This window comes from Copadichromis virginalis, linkage group LG1, assembly GCF_057382275.1.
Source record: "Copadichromis virginalis isolate Kocher_CV1m ecotype Utaka linkage group LG1, C_Virginalis_male_GT1.1, whole genome shotgun sequence".
Classification (NCBI taxonomy): Eukaryota; Metazoa; Chordata; class Actinopteri; order Cichliformes; family Cichlidae; genus Copadichromis; species Copadichromis virginalis.
This window is the reverse complement of record NC_140618.1, coordinates 42,416,849-42,438,701: the sequence shown is the minus strand read 5'-3', so window position 1 is coordinate 42,438,701 and position 21,853 is coordinate 42,416,849. Positions and strand designations below refer to the sequence as shown.

Sequence of the window (21,853 nt, the reverse complement as noted above, 5' to 3'; positions counted from 1 at the left end):
ACACAAAATATGCTTCACTATCGTCACCCATTAATTCAAGGCTCCTGGCTGGCTCGCCACTTTTACACTGTAACCAGTATGTAACAAAATATATAAACAATGGGCAAATCAGAAGATTTCAGGAACGACAGGAGCCCAGAGGATGGGTAACCACAATGAAAACACAACTGCAAATGATGAAGCAATAGTTCAACTGTATTTGAAATTTGTGCACTGTATTGCCGTTACAATAACAACCAAAATTGTGTGTGCGCGCACAGATACCCAAAATAAAAAAGAAAAGAATGTTAGACCCGGGTCTTTTAAAGTGTCAATAGGATCCAGATCAGGCCTGTTTGGTGATCTGGTGAGTTATTGGTGTGAGTTCAGTCCACGATCGATGGATGGTTTGCACTGTTTTGTCCTACCACAGTTCAGGCAACCAGACTTCAAGATTCAATTCCAAATGGGCTGTGGCTCGCCATCCATTGCAATGGAAAATTATTCCTCTTCTGCGGATTTCCACAAAGTCTGTAATCCAATGTTCTCCGAGGAGTCTCGGCTCCTTTCTCCAACTCAAAAAACCTGACCTAAGAGTGAGGTCAGAATTACTTCAAATGAACACGGTTCACACTTAACTAACACTTCTGTTTAAAGTATAAATCATGAACAAAATGTGTTTCAATTTCTAATGTTGTACAACTAATCAAATTCTAAACGTTTTCATTACATGGCAATGTAGCTATCACCAATCATTAAAGCAATTCACACTGCTCATTAAAAGCAGCAAACTCAATATACTCTGCTCACGGTCAAGTAACAACAGTGATGAATAAAAGTAACACAATAAAACATTTCAATACAACAGATAGACATACTGTTTTTTCCTTAACCTAACAACAGCTAATAAGTTCTCAACTAACGCTTAACAACGGGAGTGAGCGTTTAGCACACTCGCTAGCTACTTGCATAGTACCGTCACCATTAGCGTTTGTTTTTTGAAGCGAACAACATTAACATTTCAGGATGCCGATCAGCGGCTATAACAGTTTCGTTACTCACCAGTGCAAAGCACTTCGTATTCATAAAACTAGCTTCGGCTATCCAAATCTGGCGGCTAATCAAGCAGACACCAACAGCTTCGCTGTTTCAACAGCTACCACGTTTTCCCCACAGGTACTGCTATGGCGCGTGTGGTCTAAGCAGCCTTAGCAGCGCAACCAAACATGAAAAACAAGGCGGGACAAACAATCCCATTGGTTGGACTGCATTTGTATCCAGGTCAAAAAATAACCTTTGAGAAACAAAATAAATAAATAACACAAATAATGCAATTCCATACAAAATAATTTGGATTTTTTCTTTAGAGTCTCTCTCCAATCATGAGTGCTTTTAACTGAACAAAATAAAACACCTTTAATAATAATTACAATAAACAGTCTCTAATTCCATCTGTTTGCCACTGGGCTACACTCTCCCCTCCTAAATTCATGCAAGTCCCTTTGCATGGGAGATGGCTGTGACCTCACCACTTGAGAGAGTGGCTCCTGGTAAGTTCCAACCTCCTTACTCTCTTGCAAAGCATCAGTAAAAGCTAAGCTCAAGCCTTGGAATAAGGATTGCACAATAGATATCAGTGGATTACCCAACTGGGTGTACTGCAGTCTTTCTGGCGGACCTCTATTCCTCACTGAACGTCGAAGAGTGTCCGTTTTATCACCTTCCACGCTCTGTTGTGAATCTTCTTTGTTAAAGGCCTCAGGCTCACTGTCAGAGTCTTCTCTGCTTAGAAGAGTTTCATCTGTTCCATCTGTTTGCCACTGGGCTACACGCGCCAAGCCATTCGTGCATTAAAGAATAACGTCACAACAATGTGATTGGTCACTTGCAATGTTGAACCTGGAACAACATTTTCATGATAATCTGGGAACAACACCAACACGACAATATCAGATCATCCGACCAAACTTATGGTTAGTAGGTGACCTACTCTCCCTCCTGAGCTACACCAGCATGACCTGCTGGTGGGGTATATGATTTTTAAAATCGGATCATATTATATTGACTTATTTTAGAACTAGTAATACAGTTATTTGTATGCCTCAAAAAAAATAATACTTATATATTCCTGCAAACGACTCCTGTCAGATGACCAGGTTATAGTCATCGTCACAGTGTACCTGAAGAGCAGCTGTCTGCTGAAAGTGGGTGTAGACTATTTATTTTAGCTGACATGTCAGTTAGGGCTGGAGAGCGTTACACCTTCCAGCTAAAAACCACACTTCTCTAAATGCAAATTGACATGAATGGGTGTGTCTTTTTTAGTGTGTATTGACATGTCTGTAATACAAAGAGTGTTTAAGAGGGGACTGCTTTATTCATACTTCTTGCTGATATTATTTATTTTAGTCTCAAAATCGATGTTTAAATTTAAAATTATTTATAGGAAGCACAAACATAGACAGTAGTTTATTATTGTAGGGTCTTTACCTTCCAGTATAAAGTGCCTTGAGCCAACCGTTGCTGTGTTTTGAATTTGATTTAGTAGTGAGCTGCAGAAAACTTAGTGTTACAAGTTATATTGAAACACATGCTAGCTCTCTCTAGTGAGATGTCTGCTTTGAGCTTTTCATGCAGCTCCTATCTTTCACTGTGACTATCTATATTTACATTCATCAAGCCATCTCTTGATTGGAGACTTTGTCAACAATACCTGTGCCTCCTAGAGGGTGTTCTTGACTTGCCTAGATGCTGTGATAATGTCTTCTTAATCGAGTTAAGAATTTTGCAGTCCTTCAGTTTGGCTGTCTTCCAGCCAGTAGGTTCCATGTTTTTAAGACTGCTGACTTGGCCATTCCTTGGTCACGCCCCCTTTTACAGAGTTCTATTGATGGCTTTCAGCTGCAAATTCAGCAGTCAACTCCATCTATCTTCAGTCTGCTTAATTTGCCATGGAATATGCATGAAACAAAAATTTTAAAAATGATAGAATTATTAACTTGGTATGTAATACCTTTTTAGTATAACTATAGAATTTAAGCTCAATGTCTGCACTTCAAGCACAAGCTGACGCTTGGTTTAAAATCAGCTGTGGTGGTGTCTGGTCTTTAAGTGACCCTTGGAGATCCTTAAAAAAGACATCCACCTTTGCTCTTAATGGACATAAATGTCCATTCCCCAAAAAGTGCAATAAAAATATTATATATTAATATTTTTTTCCACTTTAAATTGGTCAGTCTTTTAAAACTACTTCTCCCTGAAATATTCATATAAAGTTTTAATTATATTTTCGTTGTTTTAACCCTTTAAATCCCAGTTTTACTTCATGAGCGCCCTGTTTTTTTAGCCCCAAAAAACAAAAAAACTCAATATTTTCAAAAAAACCCATTTGAAGTAATATTTGATTGTTATTATAATTAGGCCTTTAGATGGACCAAAGATTGGCACCAACATTCATTTTGACCTGCCATTATTTTTTTTGCAGGAGCACATTAAAAAAAATGCATCCACCTTTATGCCTAAGGACAATTCCCCAAAAAGTGCTATAAAAACTTTATATATTCATATTTTTTTTCACTTTAAATTGGTCAGTCTTTTAAAATTACTTCTCCCTGAAATATTCATACAAAGTTTTAATTATATTTTCGTTGTCTTAACCCTTTAAATCCCAGTTGTATTACATGAGCGCCCTGTTTTTTAGCCCCAAAAATCAAAAAAACTAAATATTTTCAAAAAAACCCATTTGAAGTAATATTTGATTGTTATTATAATTAGGCCTTTAGATGGACCAAAGATTGGCACCAACATTCATTTCGATCCACTTTTATTTTTTTTTGCAGGAGCAAAAAATGGTCCCCAGGCGGCCAAGCTGCTGCTGCACCCCGGGAGGAGTGCCTCTCCCGCGGGTATGTCTCGAGCAGCCCCGGGGCATACTGGCTGGGTCTCCGTGTCTCCAGCACACACGTCCGATACCACGTGAAAACAAATATATAATTTTCTGTTGATTAAAAAAAAAATGCACCCTCTAAAAGCCCTAAGGGCAGAAAATGGTCCCGCCCGAGCAGCCGGCCAAGCTGCTGCGGCAAGCCGGGAATGAGTCTGCCTCTCCCGCGTGTCTGTCTCGAGCAGCCCGCTGGAAAGGTGTATTTTCGAGCAGGCGTCAAATGTGAAACAAGGGCGCCACCTGGTGGACAAATAAAAAAATTACAATTCTAAGGCCCCTAGTCCAAACTGAAACCCAAACTGAAAACATGACGATTACTTTAACGGTAATTATTTTGCAGTGAAAAATAGCGTTTATAATGGAAGTCAATGGGGACATTTTTTACCGAAGGGACTAAGGTGGATGCATCTCTGTAGCTTAGCCATTTTAGGCTAATTCAATGAATTTACACCACAATTATAAAATATAATTAAAAAGAAAATTCTTTGACAAATTTGGCTATATTCCACTCAACACAGTGAAAATGGTTTCAAATTAAAAATGCAAAAAACAATAAATGTCCCTAAGGACCTCTTTAAGTGATGACATATGAACCCTGCATCCCATTCCAAACTACTCTGGGTTTATTAAGGCTGTTGTGTTTTTAACGTGTTTTAATGCTTTGTATCTTGTTCTATTTAATCTGAACAAGCCCTTAAAAACACAGTGATCACTGTCGGCCTATCTTGCTTGTTATTACCCATATTCATTTTAAAACTCAGTTTTTAAAACCTTAGGATGTAACTACAGCCCAGCACATGCAGCAGTATATGAATGACTAACCTCGTATTGTGGATGAATAATCTCAGTTGTTCTCCTGGCTGAAGTTTGGTCCGTTTACAGCATCCTGCCATGCGATTACATTTGTCCCTAACTATTGGGAACCCTCACGTTAACTTTTAGCGAGTGGAAAAAAGTTGGCATTCATCCTCCAGCTTCACTGTGCTAATGTGTTTATATTATGCTAACCATAGCTATCATAATTAGCCACCATGTAGCACATACCAGTTAGCCCAACTTCAGTAACCCTACACCCTACAACCCTGTCACTGTTTTCTGTCTTCATTTATGGTGGAAGTGATAGCAGGGTTGTATCTTTTAATTTTTTTCAGAAATCCCTCAGTCTGAAAATGGTATATTATGTTTGGGTGGAAACTAGCGAGCTAACTTGCTTCTAACTCCGTTAAATTTCATAAATCCTGTTTTCATGGATGCCTGGATGTTAAACTTAAGTGTTACACCTGGTAGAGCAGCGACACTGATCATTTTATTAAAGATGAAAGAATTTAGACAGTTTGTAACTCTGTGATGCCGCAGTGTTCGATTGTTTTTGGGACGTGAAGTGGAGGTTGGACCCGGAAACAGCTAATAACGTCAGACTTAAAGACTTGTAGAGAGGCAAAATTAAAAAACTGTGAACTTTTAAATGTAACAAATATGCAAAAAGCTAAGAAAAACAGCACTGTATATATTTGACATATTTGCATACATATGACTTGAATCCCTAGTAACTAGTAGACTTGCTGGATTGTTACTGCGGGACCTGCATTGTGAGCAGAGGGTGTGAAGTTTACAGTTGGTCAAGCTGGTTTATGCAACGATAATTGAATAGTAAGCCAAACAGAACAGGGGTAGTGCTGCTGACTCAGACAAGATGACTTCATGATAAGAAATAACTGACATTCAAAACACTGAAGATAAAATACATTTTTATTCCATCCCAGTAAGCTACATATGTATTTTAATAACTGGCAAAAGTGCTTAATCACAGAATGCTGCTGTGACCTGCTACAGGTGGTATGCTACCCCTGAGTGTCAGCAACAGACTTTGGATGTGTTCTGATGCGTAGCGGTTTGTCTCTCATTTCATTACCATGCCTCGGATCCAACTGTAGAAGTTGTGTGTTATCTGTGTTCGCTCCCACACATTGCCCCTGCCTAGCTGGATAAGACTTTTACTGATAAAATACATTTCTGTGTAACTGAGGTGGGACAAAAACTAAAGCACGATAACACTAACTTTTAGGTCTGTGTTTGTGGGGTTGGACTTTGATGCATTTTGTTTTAAAAAATGCAGGTTTTACAGCTGTGTCATAGATTTCCTAGAAGTGAAAGTTTGTGTCAAACTGTTTTGAATTCAGAGATGTACTTTGTGTTTAGAGATGGCAGCTTGAAGGGGTTCTAAGTGGTCGTTATATTTAATGTTGCAAAGTAAAAACAACATAAATGCTGATCATGCAGCATTTTAGTGACCGAGGCCCACTTTAAATGGATCAGCTTCATTCTGCAGCTTACTCCTATGTGTTGCACTCTAAAGAACTCTACCTCTTATAGAGCACTCATTTTTACAAGTCCACCAGAAGTCCAGTATCTTCAGGTAATTCTGAAACTGATGTCAAAGCCCATGAATATAGTCAGAAAGAGATTTTTGCTAATTTTCCCTGAATGGAAGGTGTTTAAGTGTCTCAGGGGCTTACACTGAAAATTCACCTGTGAGTTCATGTCGTGTTTAATTTGTCCATATGTAAGAATGCTAAGGGGAATAGGAAACGGACATTTCATGAATCTATAATAAGTTATCCTAAAGACATGAGCAACTCTCTTTTTTGTGATCTGCCTCGGTAGAATTTCAAAATGGCATCATAAACAGAACATCCTGTTGTGTCTGTCCTGCCCAATAAGAGTGCAGTTATCCATTTTGGCATTGTAATGTGAATGAAGCCATTTACACAAGCTCTTAACATTTATCAAATTAATGTGGACATTAAGCTTAACTACAAACCTGATGGCCAAAAATAAATGCACATTTACATGACAAACATGTAAATAATATATTTTAAAAAATATGCTGTAATTACAGGTGACTCTGTGACAGAAAACACGAGACTTTGTGCTGAAAAGAATTCTTTTCTTTTTTTTTTATCTCTATGGCTGAGAGAGAGCGAAAGACAAAGACTGAGTGAGGAACTTTTGTGAATGGCCTAAAGGCCCAACCCAGGCCCTTCTCTGATTGGTCTGCTTTACAGCCAATGAGAAACTTTGATCCTTCAGCTTCATTCATGAAAAGGCAGCTTGGGAGGAGAATAACATGGAGGAGGGAAAGGAGCATGTGTTTGTTCTGCTAAGTAGCAGTTTGTGTGCGTCTCACTCAGGAGACAGAGTCATCACTTCCTCTTTTCATCGTCACTTTGGACTTAACAAAAGAGTCTTGCCTTTTCAACCATTGTAACACAGACTTTAGCTCTCTAAACAGTGAGAAACAGCCAGCTTGTGTTCTGTAAGTTAAATGCAGCAGAAACGAGTGTGCTGTACAATATGGCCAAGCAGAGGTGTGGACTCGAGTCACATGACTTGGACTCGAGTCAGACTCGAGTCATTAATTTTATGACTTTAGACTTGACTTGAAAAAATGTTCTAAGACTTGTGACTTGACTTGGACTTTTACACCATTGACCTGGGACTTGAATTGGACTTGAACCGGTTTACTTGAAAAGACTTGATATTTCACCCCAAATATAAAATTTAACATGCATATTATATAGAGATTGAAAATGTGACGTCATTCAGGGGTAAAACCGCAAAGGATTCTGGGAACTCGTGGCAAGAGGTACTAGCGCACGCAGGCTTTCAATTAAAATCAGTTATACAGCGATAAAAAGAAACACAAAAATGTCAAGAAGCTGTTGTATTATTAACTGCAATAGCCGGTCGCATGACAGCCACGGGAAGCCGACGGGTAAAGAGATCGGTTTTATCGGATTACGTCGTTGAAGAGAAATTGTTCGAGCCATGTTTCCGAAGTAACAAAGAGGCGACGGATGGCCTGGATTGCAGCCATTCAAAGACAAAATATAACGTTCCAGAACACTCCAGCTCACAGGTTAGTCTGCTCCAAGCATTTACACGAAGGTCAATGTTTTTTAGTAGTTAATACGTCATTTTCATAACATAATTGGTGATATAGGTTACAAGCAAGTCTGGCGCTGAACAGAAATTGTCGCGCTATGCTCCTTTGTTTATTGTGCATAAATAGTGAATTGTCCTGACACAATATTGCGTTTCGCTTCTGTTATTATGATACATTGACAAAAACATATACTTTTATTCACAGGATAAAACAGGTTTTTTGTATCACTAATTGTCCAGTACGATTACAGCATACAGTATTATTGTCACTGCTACATTTCTGTAACGCTACCAGAAATTATTTCCACTACTAATTAATTACCGTTGAGCTCAAAGGTCCTATTAATAAACTGTTAACGAATGTGTATTTATGAAGACAATTTGTGAGACTGGTAAACTTATGATAGGTACGATGGTCTTTCGTTCTACACGGTGCATTTCAAGGTCGTGCACCCATCCGTCGGTAAACTGTACCTGGGCTTGTTGCAGTGACCTGAAGTTACTAAACTTCACGAGTGTATGCACTCACTCCAAGAACCGTATGATTATAAATATGCATATAAATATGCTACGATGAGATAGCTGACTTCATCTAACTAGCAAATGTTGTCCAGGCTACGTTGGTGATACAGTTTTTTTAATGTGTATGATATTTTTGTAATGCGATTTTTAAGCCGGCCCTACAAGGGCATCCAAGAATAACATGCAGCTTATGTCACGGGAGTGGAACGGACTCAGGCGCAGACTGAGGTAGCACAGTTCAACGACACTTTATTAATCACACTGGTGCACTATATACACGTGAAGGGGGGGGGAAACACCAGGGTCCCGGGGATCACTTGGCTGGGGAGACACACTTCTTCGCACTCGCTCTGCTCCTCGTCCAAACAGTCTCCACACAAGCAGCTCAGCTCACTCTCCTACTCACGGGGTCCAGGGGTCACAAAAGGGCTGATCCAGGTAAACCTGTTTACACAGACGAGGGTAAGTCGAAGGCAAACACGGGAACAGTAGAATCGCAAGGAAGCCAGGCAATACTAACGAGAGTTACTCAATATTCCAGCGACGAACAGCTCAGAGCCCCAGCCTTAAGAGCCAGAGAACTGCAATCCGCTCGAGATCAGCTGCAGGTGCGTGGGCCAAGGGCAGGAGCCCAATCAGAGCTCCGCCCAGGCAGACAGGTAGGAGAGACAGAGTGAGAGAAAAACAACAAACACTTGTGGCCACACTGGGCTGGCCGGGGAGGCACAGGGACCATGACAGCTTATCTCAGAACTGTCGGTGAAAATTATTCTTGGAACTAAGTTTAATTGAGCTGCATTTTAAAGAGGTGCAATTTCACAATTTGTGTATATTTTCTAAGTTCACTATTTTGTCATGTGTTGAGAAAAGCACAGAATTAAAAATTACATGGTCTAATATTTACATTTAGCATAACTGCAACATGCTTTTTTCGTTTTGTTTTTTTTTAAAGACTCGAAAGGACTTGAAATTCAAAGTTTCAGACTTGTGACTTTACTCGGACTTTTACACCAGTGACTTGAGACTCGACTCTGACTTGCCTGACATTACTTGAGACTTGACTTGTGACTTGAGGATAAAGACTTGAGACTTACTTGAGACTTGCAAAACAATGACTTGGTCCCACCTCTGTGGCCAAGGTAGAAAATGTAGAAGAGAAGAAGAAAAAAGTGCAGCATGAATGAGGAAAACGAGTGCATTTTTTTCTTTTAGCCTTTCTCTCTCTCTTTTTTTAAATTTTCAAACAAATTTTGATGTTCTATTCAATATGAACAAATATATACAACACTGACAGTACTATTATTGACTATTATTATTGGTTGATCTGATATCCTTGTGTTGGTGTTGTTCCCAGATCATCATACTAAATGTTGTTCCAGGATCAACATTGCAAGTGACCAATCAGAATATTGTGATGTCATACTTTTGTGACTTCGGGAAAAACCGGCGTAAAACAAAAAACTGTACTAAAGCTGCGTGAAACCGCCTCTGTCCGCCGATCAACGGATCCTAACCGTAACCCTTTAATAAACAGTAAGCAGAATTGATATTGTCCTTGCAACATTGGAATTTCATAAATGCACGAATGGCTTGGCGCGCAAAAGAATAACGTCACAACAATGTGATTGGTCACTTGCAATGTTGAACCTGGAACAACATTTTCATGATGGTCTGGGAACAACACCAACACGAGGATATCAGATCATCCATTATTATTGTAGGGGCTACCTTAGAATATAAAGCGCCTTTATACAGGTGATAGCGCTGTGTGAGTAAAATTGATTTGTCTTCCAGGAAAGTGAACAGTGTGTTCTAGAATTATCGTTCCTCACAGTTAAAAAAAAACCTTCTGATATTACATGATATTACAATCACTGTCACTCAATGTTAAAATGAGTGACAGGCATAATGTGTACAATGTTCAAAATAAATAAGCATGTTATATAATAATAATAATAATAATAATAATAATAATAATAATAAATAGCACATTAGCATTTGGCATATTGTGAGTAAAGTAAACCTGAGGCTAATAAAAGTGACATTAGTTTTGTATATTCAGAAAACAAAGTATAGAGAAATATAAAATTCTGACAAGATGACAGCATTAAATTAACAGATGAAGGGATAATAAATAGGCTACAAACATGATTTTTGGAACTGGTGACAAAAACAATATTCAGACCATGAATATTAGTATGCTAAGGGTAATCTGTGCAGAGCTTCACTGGCTGCTCTCTGCCCAGCCTGGAGGTCACTGCAAACTCTCGGTACCTCAGCAGAGCTGGCAATATCATCAAGGACCACTCTCACCCCAGCAACCAACTGTTTGAACTATTACCGTCAGGCCGACGGTACAGGTCACATAAAACCAGGACAAACAGATTCAGGGATAGCTTCTTTCCCAGAGCTATCACCGTAGTAAATAAGCACAAAAACAATTGAACCTATTCCATACCGTCACTGTCATTATATTATGCTGCTATTCATACTGTCATTATATTAATGCTGCTATCCTGTATACATTGTACATACTATTGTTTGAGTACTTACGATTGTTTTTTTGTACTTTTTATATTTTACATTTATATTTATTATTGAAACTTGCACCAAGGGAGTGGCACTCCAATTTCGTTGTACTCTGTACAATGACAATAAAGGCTATTGTATTCTATTCTATTCTATTCTATTCTATTCCTCAGGGAGGGGCAATCATATGCCATAGTAGTTTTTTGTGTGTAGTCCAAATATGGACTAAAGACACTTGTATTTCGGTTGTTGTTTGTTTTGGCCTCTCAGTTGTTCCAATGGCTTTTCCAAGACCTGAAAGAATTAAATAAATTAAATTAATTGCCATTTTTTATCATGTTGTTTCCATTCCACAGTTGCTGGGATGGAATTCAATACCCGGAAAACACTGGTGTCTCTTTTCACATTCATGAGCCGCTCAAAATAAATCATGTCTAAGGCTACGTCCACACTAATGCATTTTCATTTGAAAAATGATTGTTTTCTCTCCGTTTTGGCCTCCACACTGAGACGCCGTTTTCACTCATGGAAAATGCAGCGTTTTGAAAGCGCTCTCAAAAACGCATACACTTGAAAAAGGTGCTTTCGCGTTGCAGTGTGGACAGCGAAAACGGAAACTTTCTAAAATGATGGCGCATGTTAGTCATATGATGCAGTCATGTGACCAATCAAACTAAGATAGCGGAGGGCATTATACAGCAGTTGTTTTGTTTTCTCTCAGTTTTGACAGCGCTATTAAAGATTAATATCAGTCTGTACGTGCTCCAGAGAGCTTTTCTTCAAATTCTTTAACTCTCACTCACTTTTGCAACTTTGTACTTTTGTGTTACTCGCAGCAACAACTCCAGCTCATTGTTGGTCCATTTAAAAAACTCGATGCTTTTCCTCGACATTTTGCTGCGATGTTTCAAAGAGCTGGAAAGTAAATAAGCAGCAGACAGAAATGAGGCAGGTCGAATCTTCTTGCGTTTCACGCATGCGCAGTACAGGAACATAAGTGTTTGAGGCCGTTTCAATGTGGACGCACAACTCTGTGAAAACGACTGAAAATCCTAGTGTGGACGCGGAGCGTTTTCAGACGAAAACGCCGTTGTCAAATCTATCCGGGCTAATAAGTGCTGCAAAGAGCCTAATAAGCTCTTTGCAGCACAATCCTTTTTACTGATTGCATGTTTATTATCATCTGTGGTTGTTTCATTTATATACCACTCCTCTGGGTTTCAGGCTTGTCTATGCTGCTTTTTCTTTTTTTCCATTTTTATGCAGGGCCTCTCTTATGAACATCCAGTCCTCCCTATCAAGGCATACCAAATGTGTGTTTATGTGTATCAGTTCCTACACCTTCAGAATACAACTAGAATGCAGTATGTAGAGTGTAGTGGGCCAAAAATTACTCATTGTCTCTGTCTGCTGGAGGCAGAAAGCAGCGGCTGCTTTAAGCCAGTTTCCTGCTGATACACAGCGTAGAATGTGCGATCTGTAAGTTCTGTCTGTCAAGATCTATTCTGTCTTTGTATTTTGCATCTCACTAGCAAAATTTACAGCAGGCACACATTAGTACATGTAGTCAAAAGAAACAAACGGATGGAAATATGAACATTGCAGCTACCATTGGGATGATGGTCTCTTAGTAGGTATGTTGCAGCAAGAAGCATTGGTAACAACTTTTTATTTCCCTCCTGGATCAGTTTGGCACATTGGTGACTTGCAGTGGGAGGATGTGTGCTGCACTAATTTGCTACTGAATTGCACCACCAATTCAGTGGCAAATTAGAATCCAAACAAACAAAAGAAAGATGTAGGTACAGAAACTGCAAATATCCTGGACAAAAGACTTCATGAACACTGGAAACACGAACGTAACAGACTGGAAACATCAGATCAAAACCAACAGCACGAAAGAGATTAGCACATGCCATTAAATGCTCAGTATTTGCCTTCCTGTTATATCCCATTTCTATACATTTCTGAAATATACACTTCAACACTCAAACATTTTCAGGATATGACTGGTCTGTCTGTGAAGGTCCTCAGTCATCGTCTGGAGTCCAGACGCTATTCTTTCCAAGCTCCTTAGACATATGACTGGTCCACTGTACGTACATGCTGCTCTCCTTTTTCATCTGGCATTTATCACATGGAATAAAAATTCTCAAAATTATTCCAGTGTATCAATTTTTAAGTGATATCAAATCCTCCCTGTATCTGTGATACAAAACCATATATATTTTCTTTGAGTTGTGCCCTTTAGAATAACTAAATTTTTCATGCAAACCAGACTGAATAAAAAAAGGCTCTTAACCAAAATGTAGCAAATAACCTAATATTGCAGCTTTGGAAAAGTAAAAAATAAATAAATAAATAAATAAAAATGTTTTTTTGTTTGTGTCTGTATATTCAGTTCCTCACATAAAGAAATTTTATAGGACTACAAGTGGAAATGAACTGAGGCCACAAAGGTCGGTGTGGGAAGCTGTTAGGATTGAGGTGAACATTATGGTCAGACTTAGCATTTGGTTGTTTCAGGTCAAAGAGGATAGTTGTGCGCCTCTGAAAGGATGAAGGGGTTAAGCTTCACCCCACCCATCTCCTCACCCATTCTGCACTGTCCAAGCCTGGATGACCTCCAAACAAAACCATCAGAATGTCCTGTCCACGGGGAGGCTATTGTTCTATAAAGTAGGTCAGAGCCTGCAGCTATCACAATCAATTTGGACTGATTGGAGACTATTGAGAATGAAGACAGCAAGATATAGGCTGCACAGCCGATCACACTTGTTGATATAAACTGAAGGAACAGGAATTAATTATAGTGTTCTTTCGATTTCATCGCCCTCTTTCTAATTTTCATGTGTCAGGCCTCCTTATCCTTCTAGTCATTGTTCTGTCCCACCCGTCCCAACCTTTCTCCTCTACATTAATACTCCTTCTTTCCTCATCCTTTTTGTATAATGTAATTAGTCATGTGGAGCATATGGAGCATCACATTACATAAGCCAACAGCAGCTGCAGCAGGATTCAACATAATGCAAATCGGGGGCCACATTTGTTTCGCAGAGCACTTCTACAGCATTCATCTGCATTAATATTAAACTTTATGGATTTATTCTTTATACTTTATGGATGTCACAGGAACAAGGAGCTCGAACAATAACTTGCTGGTGCTGGCCTCTTCCTTTCACAAGACAATGAAATTACATTCATAAACTATTGCTTCCTAGCCTGTAGTATTAATGTTGCATTAGTAAAATAATAATAATAATAATAATAATGGATTGGATTTATATAGCGCTTTTCAAGGCACCCAAAGCGCTTTACAATGCCACTATTCATTCACTCTCACATTCACACACTGGTGGAGGCAGCTACGGTTGTAGCCACAGCTGCCCTGGGGCAGACTGACAGAAGCGAGGCTGCCATATCGCGCCATCGGCCCCTCTGGCCAACACCATCGGCCCCTCTGGGGCCAAATATAAAGATTGGTGTTGATTAGATGCAAAAGGAGGTTTTGGTTTCAGAACTACTTGCAAACACTGTACATATAAATGATTCTTTGTTCATTTCTGGGCTATACCTTTTGTGTTTTCTTTGCCATTTTCATTATCAAACCATACTGCATCAAAAGTAATTAGTCAGTGTAATATAACCATATTTTAAATGCCTTTTTAGGCACAATAAGGTCAATGGTAGTGGCTGAAAAAGAAAAAGAAAGTCCTTTATAACAGAATAGTTAATCTATCCAACCATTTTCTGGGACCCCACTAGATGCCTCGTTATATCCCAAAAAGGTTGATTCTGTTCATCAGGGCGTAACGTTTTCAGTGTGAGAAACATTTCATCACTCATCCAAGTGACTTCTAAATTCTCTGCTGACAGCAGGTTTCCCTTTTCACATAAATGGCCTCCTTGACTGCCTGCTCAAACCAGCATCTCTGTCCAGGATGTTACATCCTCATCATTGAAAGAGTGTCCACTGGTCTGTAGGTGTAAATAGTGGAGTCCTGGCCTGACGAGTTGTATTCCCTGATGTATAAATCACAGCAAACCCCTGGCACTTAACAGCGTACACTACGTTACGGTGTTTGTGTCGGGGGACCGGATCCTTGGGGTGGACCAATTTTTAGCCCAGTGTGTTTTGGGGTTTAAAAGCCACAGAGACTCAGTGTTTAGAAAAAAAATGTGTCTCAACTGTTGTGATACTCCTGACACATATGGGATCTGTAAGGGTTTTTACTTAGGTAGCAGTTGTCCTTCTTCTCTCCTGGATCGCCTGGAGCTGTCTTTAGGCACCTTCTCAGCTTTGACAAATGTCCAGCTGGGATAACCACATTTACTCAGAGGGCCTTCTTGATGTGATGTTCTTCTGCTTCCCTGGCCACTGTGTCTGTGGGGACACAGCGGCCACGGGTTGTAGTGTCCCAATGACACCCAGTTTATGCTCCAATGGATGGTGAGAGTCAAACCTTAAATACTGATCCATATGTGCAGCTTTTAAATGTCCCATATTACTGATGGAAATCTCACAGTCTAAGAAGGCTAACCAGCCACTTTTCATATCGTCCCTGGTGAACTTGATGTGTTGGTCCACTGAGTCAATGTGATCCGTGAATTTTGGTGCATCCTGAAATTTGATTTTCGCCCAGGTGTCATCCACATACCAGAACCAATGACTTGGTTGTGTTCCTGGGTAGGATAACATGGCCCTCTTTTCCCCTCCCACATGTAAAAGTTGGCCACAATGGGTGAAACTGGGGAAACCATGGCACACCCATGTTTCTGCCTATAGTAATGACCCTTGTATGTGAAATAGGTGGAATTAAGACACTGTTTATAAGGTTGGGGAAACTGCAGTCAGCTGAGACTGAAGAAGTCACTTGGGTGAGTGATGAAACATTTCTCCCACTGAAAATGTCCAGATGAATAGATCAACCTTTTGGGATTTAGTTACTTGGTTGATTGAGCATGCATCAAGACATACCATGTTATACTTTTTACAATATATTTTTTAGAATGTTGACACCAGCACATAGTGCTAAATATGATATAAAATGATCTGATTGTGTTCAGTATTTAGATTTACAATTTTTTGCTTATTTAAGTGTTTTTATCGATTTCTATTTTGTTCTTTTTAGACTTATTCCAGGGCAAAATTCGTTATTTGTAGATAATTTATTTATAAGCTGTTTGACCTAAGTAAGACATAGTCCTAATTGGCTATTACTGTCAGGGCTTCTTAGCATGTGACCAATCATAGGTGATTAGATAAGAGGGTGCTGGTGCGCTTGACAAACATCATTGTGATGGACCGAGCAGCAAAGGAAACTTAGGCACAGGTTAAAGTCCAAAAAAAGGATTTTTTATTTAACCCAAAAACATTATTGGTTAACTCGTGCAAAAAGAATGAAAATCTTGGGCCCATAAAAAGCACCAGAGTATCTGTGTTTGTTGCAGAAACAATGATGTGGCTTAACACTCCAATGCTAGGTATTTAATGCAAGATCCCAACAAGCTCGGACCCAGTATCTTTCAGCCCAAACATTTGGTAGTGAACACAAGTAAGACTGGCTCAAATGGAACTAGCTCTTTCACCTCTTCACCTCCCTTCAGTAAGAGCATAATTATAGACTAATGGGTTCATTAGCCATGTGTTATTCTAAGGTTTGAATTAATCCTGGGTGCCTGTTTCCTAGCTTCTGCTACCATATGGCCCAGACTGGAATATACTGGCACAATGGTACATCTGATGAAAAATGTGGACAGTTGGCTAAGGTATTATGTAATGTTCTTATATTTGCTGATTAAGTAGTTATCTGATAATGTTATTTTGGTCTTTTGATGGTAAGTGTAGCATATGAATGAACTTATCTTATGTGGAGAATGTTCCTCACTGCTCCCCATTACATTACATTTACATTTATGCCAAACATTATATCTTGGTTCCATAAAAAACATAGCGAAGTCTTATTATTCTGTACATTTTGGTAAGTGAAAGAGTAAAGTTCTGAAGTATGTAATGTGAAACCTAAATTATGCAGCTATCAGAAAATCCCACTGAGTGGGACTCAGCAGGAAACTGGCCTGAGTGGGACTTATGATGCATTATTTGACTAAAAACACTCTTGAAAATTGGGCCTGGCATTGTCCTGTAATTACCCTTTCTTCCACAGAGGCAGCCATTGGGCTGAGGGTGGTCCCATCTTGATGTTTAGTAAGGTTTGGTGTGGTATTTTGTTTGTCAAACACTGGGATGTCCTTTTCCTCTGAGTTTCTGTGGGTAGCTACTGTCCATGTTTGTTTCATTCCAAATATGCCAGATGCAGAGTTTTGTTCATCTATATTTTCTAGTGAAGATTAACATGACAACTATAACTGGTTCTGTCAGTCACACATCAACCATGCTAATCTCATTTGAGGTTTACAAAAAATAAATAAATTTTGTCTTTAAATCTAATTGGAAGCATATGCCTTCAGTCATCTTATAAAAAACCATTACTTTATTTTTGTCGTTTTGTTGTCTTGCTACTATGTGGTTGTTTTGCATTCTTTGTTTGTGAGCCTTATGTCTTGTAATCCTCAATTGATAGATGTGTGATAATCAATACATTCAGCAGCTGTGGTAGCATGTTTGACCATAGGGGATTTACTTTAATAATTACACCACCCAACGCCAGATCAGTCAGCCACATTTATCCCCTGATACTACTAATTATAAAACTGTGCCTGTGCGCCCTTTGCGCTGTTCTTTAGATCAACAACTTTAATCTGTTGTAGTAAGGTATTAATTCCATTTGATAGATGTCAGCTTAGGTTTGTGACGATTAATGTGTGGCAGCATACTGTATTAGCGTGGGCCTCCCATTGTCAGGAGGGTGTGTGGATCATTAATTTTATGGGGGACAACTGTTTCATGGCTGAAATTGACAACCTTGCTCTGCTTCCTGAGTCTATAGGTGCTGTAACATAGTAATGTCATGTGCAGCCATTAAGAGGTCTGTTTTCTCAGAATTTATTGAAACTGATTATATTAGGCAGTATTTAAGTGTTATAAAACACAAATCTATGGAGCAGTGTAAAACATGTTTTGTTCCAGACTTCTTAAAAATTACAAAGGGAGCAGCTTAATAAGAAATAATGAAAAACACTTAGAGTGACAGAAATAGCCTATCATATATAATATTGCTAGTCATTATTATAGCAGCTGCCTCTAAATAATAGACATTGTTTCTTGTGCTCATTGATCTCTAATGGTAAAAGGAAATGTGAAATATGCACATGATGAACTCAAAGGCCAAATGTTCTTAAAAATTTAATGAGTCACACAAAATATCCTTTCTGCTATGACAAAAATGTATTATACCGGTGTTTATTTAAAACTTATATAAAACTGATAAAAATCAGAGCTTCTGAGATGCAAGTCTAAACCGGGCCTTACTCAGCTAGCACAGCAATAGTAGTGAACCTTTTATTGAGCACTTTGTTGGGGGTAACAGAAAGTTTATTTTAAGCATGACCATCCATCCATCCATCCATTTTCTGAGAATTAACTGGGGCTGGGTCAGTGGGGGCAGCACCCTAAGTAGAAGCCCAGACTCTGCTTCCACTATGGAAGGCATGTCAGTGGGCCTGTGAAGATCTCCAAAGTATTCCTCCCACATTCTGACTATATTCTCAGTGCATATTGAATAGGGCAACACCTCCCCTTCCCGAGTCACCTGATGATTTGCCAAAATAGTTTGGAGGCCAACTAAAACTTTGTCTTAACTCCTCACATACCCAAGTTTTTTGCCTTGGCTACTGCCAGAGCTGCATTCCACTTGGCCTGTTGGTACTTGTCAGCTGCCTCCGGAGTCCCACAAGCTAACTAAGCTCAATAGCACTCAATTCAGGTTGATGACTCCTTTCACCTCCGGTGTTTACCATCTGGTTTGGGGATTACGACCACGACAGGCATCAACCACCTTACAACCACAGTTCTGTGCAGCCACCTGAACAATGGAGTTGCATGACATGATCCCTTCAGACTTAATGTCCCCAGTCTCCTTTCGAATACTTTTGAATTTCTGCTAAAGGTGTGAATTGATGATTTTGTAGACCAGGGCCTCTTGCAGGTGCTCCCGGTGAACCTATTCTATACCTTTGAATGTTTTTTTGCCTCAAAACCCACCTCAGTAGTAGTGGTTAGCATGAATGTAAACACATGAATGGCTTGAGGGTTAGGGTAAATAAAAGACCTCATAGTACCGTATAACCCCAATAGAGCACTTCACTCTCAGACTGCTGGTTCTGATGAGATTTAAAAGTAGAATAGGAGGCAGCACCTTCAGCTTTCAGGACCATCTTCTATGGAACCAGAATAGGCTTAAAACTTTCCTTTTTGATAATGTTTACAGTTAGGGCTGGATCAGTGACCCTGAATCCTGTCTTGGTTGTGTTCCAATAGGCTCTAGGCTCCTTTTGGATTATCTATGTGCTCACACACCACTCTGCATTTAATCATTAGTTATTATTAATCTCTGACTCTCTTCTACAGAGATGGCAGATTTAACTCTTTATTTTCCAGACCCACAGCAAATTACAGTACAGGTACACACTGATCCCACAACATGTAAAAAGAGGGCTTGCATAAAAACAACTGTACCTAAAAGTGTACCTCAAAGTGACATTGTGGCTATACATTTAATAATAATAATAATGGATTGGATTTATATAGCGCTTTTCTTTTTTTTTTTTTTTTTCTTTTAACTTTGATTTTTATTAGGTTATTTTATCATTGTGGACATACAGTAAAGAAAATAACAAACAGACATACATATAAACAAACATAGAGTCTGGAGTTTACATATCTTTCTCCATTTATCACATTGCAGAAAAAAAAAGAAAACCTATTATGTTATTTCATTTGTGTCACTTCTGAATGTTTTCCACTTCCTCCATAGTCTGTCGTATTTACCTCCCATCAGTCTAATGTTGAGTGTTATTTTTTCCATCTCTGAGATATCCTCTACAATACTGATCCAATCCCGCTGGGTGGGAGGATCTGGATGTAACCACTTCTTTGTAATTGCTTTTTTTGTTGTGGCCAGAATTATTTTGACTAAATACACGTCCTCTTTTTGTATGTATTCTTTTATGTTTCCTAGATACATCACTTGGCAAGTATTTGGGAATGTATAACTCAAAATATTATCCATATTCATTTTTAAGTCTTCCCAATACTTTTTAATTTTAATGCATTTCCAGAATACATGAGAATGATCCGCTTCCATTTCTCCACACAATCTCCAACAATTTTGTAAACTTGAGGTCAGTTTGCTTTTTATTTTGGGTGTAATGAAAAAACGTGTCAAATTTTTCCAACAAAATTCCCTCCACAACGGCGAATTAGTTGTACTGTGTTGCAATTCACACATATTGAGCCATTCTTTCTCTGTTATTTTTATGGTCAGTTCAACTTCCCATTTCTTTTTAATATAGAGTGTTGAATCTTGTCTATTTTCTTCTAATGACCTATAGAAGGTGGAAATAGTTTTAAATTGTTTATGTTCATAGCAATCTTTTACTTTTCCGACAACCCCCAGTGGTTTCCCAAGCCAGTCAGATTTTATTTGTTTTGCGTAGTAGTCCCTAACTTGCAAATATCTAAAGAAATCTCTATTTTCCAATTTGTATTTGTTCTTTAGTTGTTGGAAACTCATTAGTCCTCCGTTTTTCATAAGGGTACAAACTGCTGTAATCCCTTTTAGTTCCCACTGTTTGAATGTTTGGTCCAATTGTCCTGCCTTGAAATTTTTATCATGTCTAAACCATCTGAGTATAAATAATTGTTCTTTTAACTGACATTTTTCTATTACTGTGTGCCATATGTCTAATGTAAATTTCACAATTTGATTCATTCCACTTTTATTCTTTGTCATTAAATGTTTGTCAGAGATAAAAATCTGAATGTTGTTTCCCTCGATTTCTTTCTCAATTTCCTTCCATCTTGCCTCATATTCTGGTCTACACCAACCAGCAAGTGGTCTGAGTTGGGCTGCATAGAAGTATTCCCTTAGGTTCGGCAAGGCCATCCCTCCCTTGCGCTTCGGGAGTTGCAGTGTTGTTAGTCTTATTCTGGGCTTCTTCCCACCCCAAATAAACCTTGATATCATCTTGTCCCATATTTTGAATTTTTTTTGAGATATAGGAAGTGGGAGTGACTGAAACATGTATAACAGTCTTGGGAGAACATTCATCTTTATTATTTGGATTCTTGAGTAGAAGTTTGTAGGTGTTGCCGACCACCGTTCTAGATCTTTTCTAATGTTGCCCTCCACCTGATTATAGTTTATGTCCGCCATATCTGATAATGATTTTGTCAAGGTTACGCCCAAATATTTCATGTTGTTCGAGTGCCAATTTAATTTGTATTCGTCTCTGATCTTTTGGGAGGGTATATAATTGAATGATAGAATTTGTGTTTTGGATACATTAATTTTATAGCCTGATAAGTATTCAAAGGTATGGAATAGTTGCATCAAAATTGGGAAGCACTTGTCAGGGTTTCGTAGAAAAATAATAACGTCATCAGCAAACAATCCAATAAGGTGTTTTTGTCCAGCAAGGGATACCCCCTCCAACTTTGAATGTTGTCGCACTGCTTGTGCTAGTGGCTCAACATATAAAGCAAAAAGAATTGGTGACAAGACACAGCCCTGTTTTGTACCTCTATATAGCCGAATTCTATCTGTCAGACTGCCATTCACCTTGATTCTAGCTGTAGGTTGATTATAGATTGTCCTTATACATTGTATTGAGCTGTCCTTAAACCCGAATTTTTCCAATACTCCAAATAGGAAGAGCCAGCTTACGCTATCAAATGCCTTTTCTTGATCTAAGCTAATTAACACAGTACTGATATTCGTTTTTTCTGCATTGTCAATAATGTGAAGGACTCTC

General features: G+C 38.8%; 2 long non-coding RNA genes across 2 annotated transcripts; one reads left to right on the top strand and one right to left on the bottom strand.

The window, feature by feature from the left end:
- Positions 1–411: 411 nt before the first annotated feature.
- On the bottom strand, positions 412–1,754 carry LOC146719359 (uncharacterized). Its single transcript, XR_014920476.1, has 2 exons — positions 1,042–1,754; positions 412–569 (listed from the first exon to the last, which is right to left on the bottom strand). It is a non-coding gene; the product is annotated as an uncharacterized LOC146719359 (long non-coding RNA).
- Positions 1,755–8,786: 7,032 nt separating this feature from the next.
- On the top strand, positions 8,787–9,142 carry LOC146719358 (uncharacterized). Its single transcript, XR_014920468.1, has 2 exons — positions 8,787–8,851; positions 8,931–9,142. It is a non-coding gene; the product is annotated as an uncharacterized LOC146719358 (long non-coding RNA).
- Positions 9,143–21,853: the final 12,711 nt, after the last annotated feature.